The following is a 6,469-nucleotide window of genomic DNA, read 5'->3' as shown; positions in this document are numbered from 1 at the left end:
ACAGAAGACAGGGTACAGATCAGAGGCCTGGTCCTGCAAGGCAACCCTGGGCTCTGGCCTCCAGCCTTCACGCATTTTTCCACCCCCTGAAACAGCACATTTTCCTCGGTCTCCATCCCCGGGTAAAAACCTCCCGAGTCCAAGGCAGGAGCGTGCGCACGAGGGCCCCTGGGCGGCCTCCCTCCCTCGCTGCCAGCACAGTCGGTGGCGGCCAGCCGGGGGGGGGAGGCCGCAGAGCCGCACGGCGGGCGGCCCAGCCCGGCTCGGCGGGGTTTCCAGTCAGGGCCATCCCTTCCCTTCGCCCTCCCCTCCATACGGAGCCCGTGTGCCCTGGGGAGGGGGTGTCGCCGCCGCACCGACACGGGACCCTGCGAGCGATGGCGGCTGTACGATGGCGCCGGGAGAGGTGTGAGGGGGGACGGGGGGGGAGGGGCGACCGCGCGGCGCCGCGCGCCTGCGCGGGGGTGGGAGCGGAGCGGCGAGGTCACCCCTCCCCTCCGCGCCGCCCCCGCCCCCGCCGCGCCAGAGCGAGGCTGGGCGTGCGGCGTCACGGCGACGGCCCCAAGCCGCGCCCCGGCACAGGCAGCGAGAGGGAGCGGAGCGCGGAGCGCAACGCAGCGGGCTCGGCCGGCGAGGCGGTGGCGGCGGGGAGCGGAGGCGCTGTCCGGTAGGTCGCGGGCGGGGAGAGCGGGCCGGGCCGCCGCCGCTGTGGCGGAGAGCGGTTTGTCTGGTACAGGTGGCGCGGCGGGGCGGGGACGGGCCGGTGGGGGCGGCGGCGGCGGGAGGGAGGGGGGTGGGGGGGAAGCGGCGGCGGCGGCAGCGGGGAGCGGCGCGCTGTGAGGGAAGGGGCACGAGCCTGAAACATGGCGGAGGAGGAACTGGGAGCCGCCGCCTCGTCCGGCCTCAGGCGCGGGGAGGGAGAGGGGGTGGGGAGCGGGCCGCTGAAGGGGCAGCCAGGCCGAGGGCCCGGCCCTGCCCTTCGCCTCCTCCTGCCGCCGGTCCCCGGAGCAGAAGTTGGAGCGGAAGCGGAAAGTTGTAACCCCGCGGGCTCGGGGCCGCGACGTGGGGCCCGGCCGGCTGTGGGGAGGGGCGCGGGTGACGCCCGGCTCGGCCCCCGCCGCGGGCGGGGAAGGGGGACGGATCCCCGGCTGCCGCCGTCGTTTGTCAGCGGGAAGTCCGAGCCCGGAGCCCCACCTAGTCCGATCGGCGGAGAGAAGCTGCTGGCTCTTTCCGGCCGGTGTGGGGGGGCGAGGCGAGGAAGGAGGGGGGGGCAGGTCGGGTGCGGTCGGTGGGCTGCCCGGCCGGCCTCGGGGCGCCGGCCGGGCAGCCCACCGACCGCCGGTGCATGTGCTTGGGGTAGCCACGGAGTGGGACAAGCAGGCAACGTCGTGGCCAGCGAATTCTCCTCTTGCTTGTCACCAAACAAGAAGGGGATGACAGGGATGTTCATCTAAACGCCCCACCAGCACACACACACACACACCCCTACCACCGCCACCCGTGTCAAAGCAAATGGAAGAATTTGACTGATGCTCCCTGTGCCGAACCTGTCTAATAAGCCGGAGATAACCTCGTACCCTTCTGCATGTCTCGGTGAAGAAGCGGTGGAAGGAGAGTGAAGTTTGCGAAAGGTCGAATAAAAACAAACCTGAGCGTTTTTGTGCTGGCCTGGTGTTACAAAAAAAGGATAATAAACCAAGGTTTCCTGCAAAAAAAAAAACCAAAAAAAAACCCCAACAAAACCAACAGTGTGGTTTTTACTCCCTTTTCCATCTTAAAGGGATGGGTTATCCTTTTCAGGGGATATTTTAAAAAAAAAAAAAAAAAGAGCTTTGGGGTATGATAGTAAGACAGTGTGATTCCAAGAGAGAGGGTGTTTTAGAGATGCCCAGCTTGAAAATTGCACAGGTCGTGTGTGTGTTCTTGCATTTAGATGGTTTGATTAGTGTAACTTGTTATTTCCAGCATATAACAGATACATCTTAGCCCAATGTGAAATGTGTAGACAGTGTATGACAAAGACTTTTCAGTACTCTTTCACAGTAAAATATACATTGAAATTACTCTTATATAAAAGAAGACAACACTTCTTTTTCTTAAATTTTAATTAAAAGGCAATGTGGTAATCACATTGTCTTATATAGTAACCATGCAAAAACAAATGTATTTCCCTTTGGAAAGAGTCTCTTTTCTTCTCTATGGAAAACTTGAAAAATAAATCAAATGTTCATCTTTTGGATGACTTGCCTCTGTTAAAATTGCAAGCTTTTGAAAAAAAAAAAACCAAAAAAACTTGCTATAGTCAAGTGTTTTTACTTTCTTTATTCATCACATCTTTTTTTACTCTTACTCAAAGTCTATTCTGTAGACTTCATTCTAGGTAAAAATGAGCTGAGGGAATAGTGGAGGTTACCTTGGCTGTTCACATCAAAGGCGTTGCAAATAAACTTTCTAACTAATTAGATGAAGTGTTTTATTCCTTGGTACCTGCATATTTTCAGGGTTGCTTCTTGCAGTGGTATGAACTACTTCAACTTGCAACTATAGTGTAAAGCTTTATCATTATCTGTAGCTAGATAACTGAGTTCTGAGTTGCACTGTACAATAGAAATGTCACGTATCTTTTTTGCAGCAAAGCTGATCATACTTGGAGCACCTGTCTGCCTGGGGCTGAAATAATCTGCAAAACAGAGTTGAAAGTCTATAAGTGTAAAAACAGAACTTGTGTTGGGGGGGTGGGGGTGTAACAATAGTCTTTTTACTGTCTGTAACTGTGTGTCTTGCTTCTCTTACTACATACGTGCACCAGATAAGTTTTCTGAGTGGAATTAAAATTGTGCTATTTTGTTCCAAAGCTCTGCTCTAGGACAGTTCATCAAAAATAAATCTGAAGTGAGCCATGACAGTTCTTTTTGTGCTGTGCCAGTTTTGCAGAGTAAAACTGACTGTCTTTTTAATTGAGAGCCTTTCTGGAGCAGAGGCAAACAGATGGGAATCTAGGTGAGGGCCTACAAAAGGGGAAAGAAATTACTTGTATGACTGAGGAAGGAAGTGTAGTGAAGACTACACTGCAGCTTGTGATCTAAGAGTCAGTAAATGTGACTGGGAACGAAAATAAACGGTTGTCCACCAATCATCTGGGGTGTGGGAAGTGTAGAAGTCACAGAAGTACCTGAGTACTTGATGCTTACTGCTAAAGTGCCGATCCTGTCATATGCAGAGCTTTGCTGCCTGCTTGGAGTTAGGTATGGAGAGGTGCTCTTAAGGGTAAGAATATCTTATAGATAAAAACAGGGACTCTCTTGTCCTTGGGTGTACGGTAAGAGGGTAGGCGGGTCCTTTATGAATTGGTCTGGCTAAGTGACACTTAGATGACTTTCAGATATCTAACTGACGTTTGAGAGCATTCTTTAGGCTAAGCTCAAGTTGTTATGAGTTGTAATCAAAATTGCTCTTTTAGTAAACAGATCTCTAAGCATACCCTGTGCAACAGAAGTTCGTGTTTAGCTCATGGTTACAAGCACTGCTACTCTCTTGCCTCAGAACAAATACAAAAGGAGACCGAAGTGCACTGTGTAATGTCAGTGCCTTGAATCCCTGCTGAGTTGGGGCAGGCTTCTGCTGTATTCTGTTGCATCTAGGTCAGGTAGAAGGATATTTTAGCCTCCTTGTTCGGAGAGATTAAAGGAGCATCTACAGTAACTACACCTTCATATTCGAAGACAAATTTTGTTTTCCTGCTCAGAGGTGGTTAAGGTGGTCTGCTTCTGTTTTTCTTGCGTAAAGCAGGGAAAAAGGAAGGGTTTTTGTTACTTGAATGCCATTAATAGGGGACCTGTTTTCAAGTTGACTGAGTTTTCAAAGTTGTTCAGCAGTTGACTGTAGCAGAGCTTTAGTATCTCACTTGCAGCATCTAATGTATGACTTTCTCCTTAGGGCCTGTCAACACTAAGAAAACTGAGTGGGACAGGCGTAGTAGAAGCAATATTCTGATGAAGTTATGTCAGTTTGCTTGTAGTAGGCAAGCACTATTTGGAGAAAGTTAAAGACCCTGTCTGCTGGCACAAACCGTTTCTTCATGGAGCAGTTGAATTAGGTTACCTTCAAAAGCAGCAGCATGTTCTGGCTTGAAGCTCTCATCCCTTGAGCTTTAGAATGGCTAAAGAAACACTGGACAGCTAAAAGTGAGAAGGGTTTTTTTATTATCGTCTGTGCCTGTTTATGTATGCTGTTGTGAGCTCCTGACATGCTACATGTTCCTGTCCTCTAGCAGCAAGGAAAGTGAGGAAGGTTGTAAACATCAGGTTGGAAATCTGCCTATTAGGCAACTTTTGAAATACAGAATGATTTGGGGGCCCTCTAGCTATTCAGGATGCTCTCTTTCCAAGAGCAGTAATTTTTACTACAGAAGCAGTAGAGTGAAAGTTACTATAAGGCCTCAAAGGAATGTGCGTAGCGGAGCTAAAGGAGCTTTAGAGCTGAACTTTTTAGGAAGAAGAGGAGGCATTCAACGATAGCTTGTATGCTGTCCTGCTTAGCTTTCTAGTTATTAGTCTGAGGACTTGATGTTATTTGAAGTAAATCCCTACTATGCAAGTATGAAAAGAGACTGCCAATTACAGTACACATGGTTAATTCATTTTTGGCCGAGGGAGGAAGACTGTAGTGCAGGAGTAGGACAGCCTAGCCCTTCTAATGGACTGGCGTTTGCATCCTGTGGCAGAGAAGCAGCATCTCATGTTTCTCTCCAGCCTGAGATTCTCTTCAGGGAACCCCTAGTTTCTTAGATCACTTCGTATCATTCCTGCAGCTGTTGCAACACAGGAAGGTGTCCTAAATCTGAATGACTTGGCCAGGTCTTCTGCAGAAAGGGTATTGTATGTCGTTGTTACTCATTCATGAAATAATTTTCAATATAACTAATCAGAGAGCTGTGAGGAACTTTATATCATTGAATTTCTGGGCAGTATTGAAGAACTGGAGCAGGAGAACAGTTTATTTTCATAACCAAAGACAAACTTAAAGCAAGGACCCGTAGTTATAATTCTTGTCCTTCTTCATAGAAACTCTGTGCAGAATGTGCTTATTGCATCAAAATTTGTTGACATTGAGGTGAATGTTACTCTTACTTGCTTTGGTTATGTTATTTCTAAGTCTTGATTTCAGTAGGTAATCTGGATTAAAGGAAAAGGTGTAGTTTGACAATATTTCCTTTAGTGTGGCTTACTTCATAACTTTATATGAAATTAGATGGTGAAAGTTTTTTTCTTAAATGAATTTACTATTGCCCAAATAATATATGTTGGCTAGCCCCCTCTTCAGTTAATCTAAAATAACTTGTGAACACAGATAGTCCCTGCAACTGTTTCTTTTTGTTTGTCTGTATTAGTTGTCTTAGTTTTTGAAGTCTTGTTCTGTTTTTTCCTACTCACAGTCTTTTGTTTCTGCAGCCTAACAAGTTGTGCCTTCACTTTTTTTTGTGTCTGCAGTGAGGGGAAATTTCTTAAAAGTATACATCATGTATCAGGAAGAAACAGAAAGAGTACCACCACATCTGTGTTAACAATGAACTGCCAGATACATGACAGTTACCTGTGTGGAGTTTGAGAGGGGAGGTACAGGAGGCAGAAGGACCTGTATGTTGCTAGGTGTGGCACTTCAGCACTACTGAAATCAAAGTGTTTTCAGTAGTTGCAGGGCCAGACCAGCTACTTCTGTGTTTTTCTAAAGGTTTCGTATACGTTCAATATTTTTTGTTTGAGATTAAGCTAGTATGCTGAATAGTGCTTGGACTTCATCAGAACCCAGACAATACTGGTAGTTAAGTTGTGCAGTTGTACAGTCCTTGCTTGCAGTTAGCCAAACTTCTATAACATCTGGTCTGATACTTCCCCCGAAAGTGATTCATTAGAAGACCAGTGGGAAGCTGCAACATGTTTTGTTTTTTCTGAGCGCTGGGAAGGGTAATCTGGAACATGGAATGGAAGTAATCTATTAAGTGGAAGTTACCTAAGAATCTTACTCTCTGCAATATAGTATTTAGGACTAGATTTATTTGTTTATAATGTGACGTTTAGAGTTGAGACTGAGCTGTGCATGGCTGTGTGTCCAGGCTAATGTGTTTAGTTAAGTGTGGGGGCAGCCCAACAACATACTGTGCAGGAATGTCTTTTATTAATCTTGCAAATGTAAAGTGGTTAAGGTAACTTGTTAGGTGTTGTAAGATGCAGTCATCAGTCCTCCTCTGATCTTTCATTGTGAAGCTACTTACAAGATAACATTCTGAAAGCTTGATGTACAAGATGACCCATAAGCATAGCCTCCTTGTCTTCATGTGATTGCTTTTAGCATACAATATTGCTGAAGGATTTGGTTGGGGTTAGGAAAGTGTATAAATTTACACCACTAGATCTTGACTCATGTGCTTCTGGAGTTATATAGTTAACATGTATAAGGATGTATCATACTG

At 47.4% G+C, this 6,469-nt stretch overlaps 1 protein-coding gene across 2 annotated transcripts in view; it reads left to right on the top strand.

Moving 5' to 3' along the window:
* Positions 1–513: 513 nt before the first annotated feature.
* RAP1B (RAP1B, member of RAS oncogene family) overlaps positions 514–6,469 on the top strand; it is a 31,523-nt gene continuing 25,567 nt past the window's right edge. For both annotated transcript variants that reach the window (XM_054205327.1, XM_054205319.1), the window contains exon 1: positions 514–667. The gene's annotated coding sequence lies outside the window, so the exon portion shown is untranslated. The remainder of the gene's footprint in view (positions 668–6,469) is intronic.

The sequence above is a fragment of the Rissa tridactyla genome, chromosome 1 (genome assembly GCF_028500815.1).
Source record: "Rissa tridactyla isolate bRisTri1 chromosome 1, bRisTri1.patW.cur.20221130, whole genome shotgun sequence".
In the NCBI taxonomy this organism is placed as follows: Eukaryota; Metazoa; Chordata; class Aves; order Charadriiformes; family Laridae; genus Rissa; species Rissa tridactyla.
The sequence above is the reverse complement of the archived record's forward strand: the minus strand, read 5'-3'. Positions and strand labels throughout refer to the sequence as shown.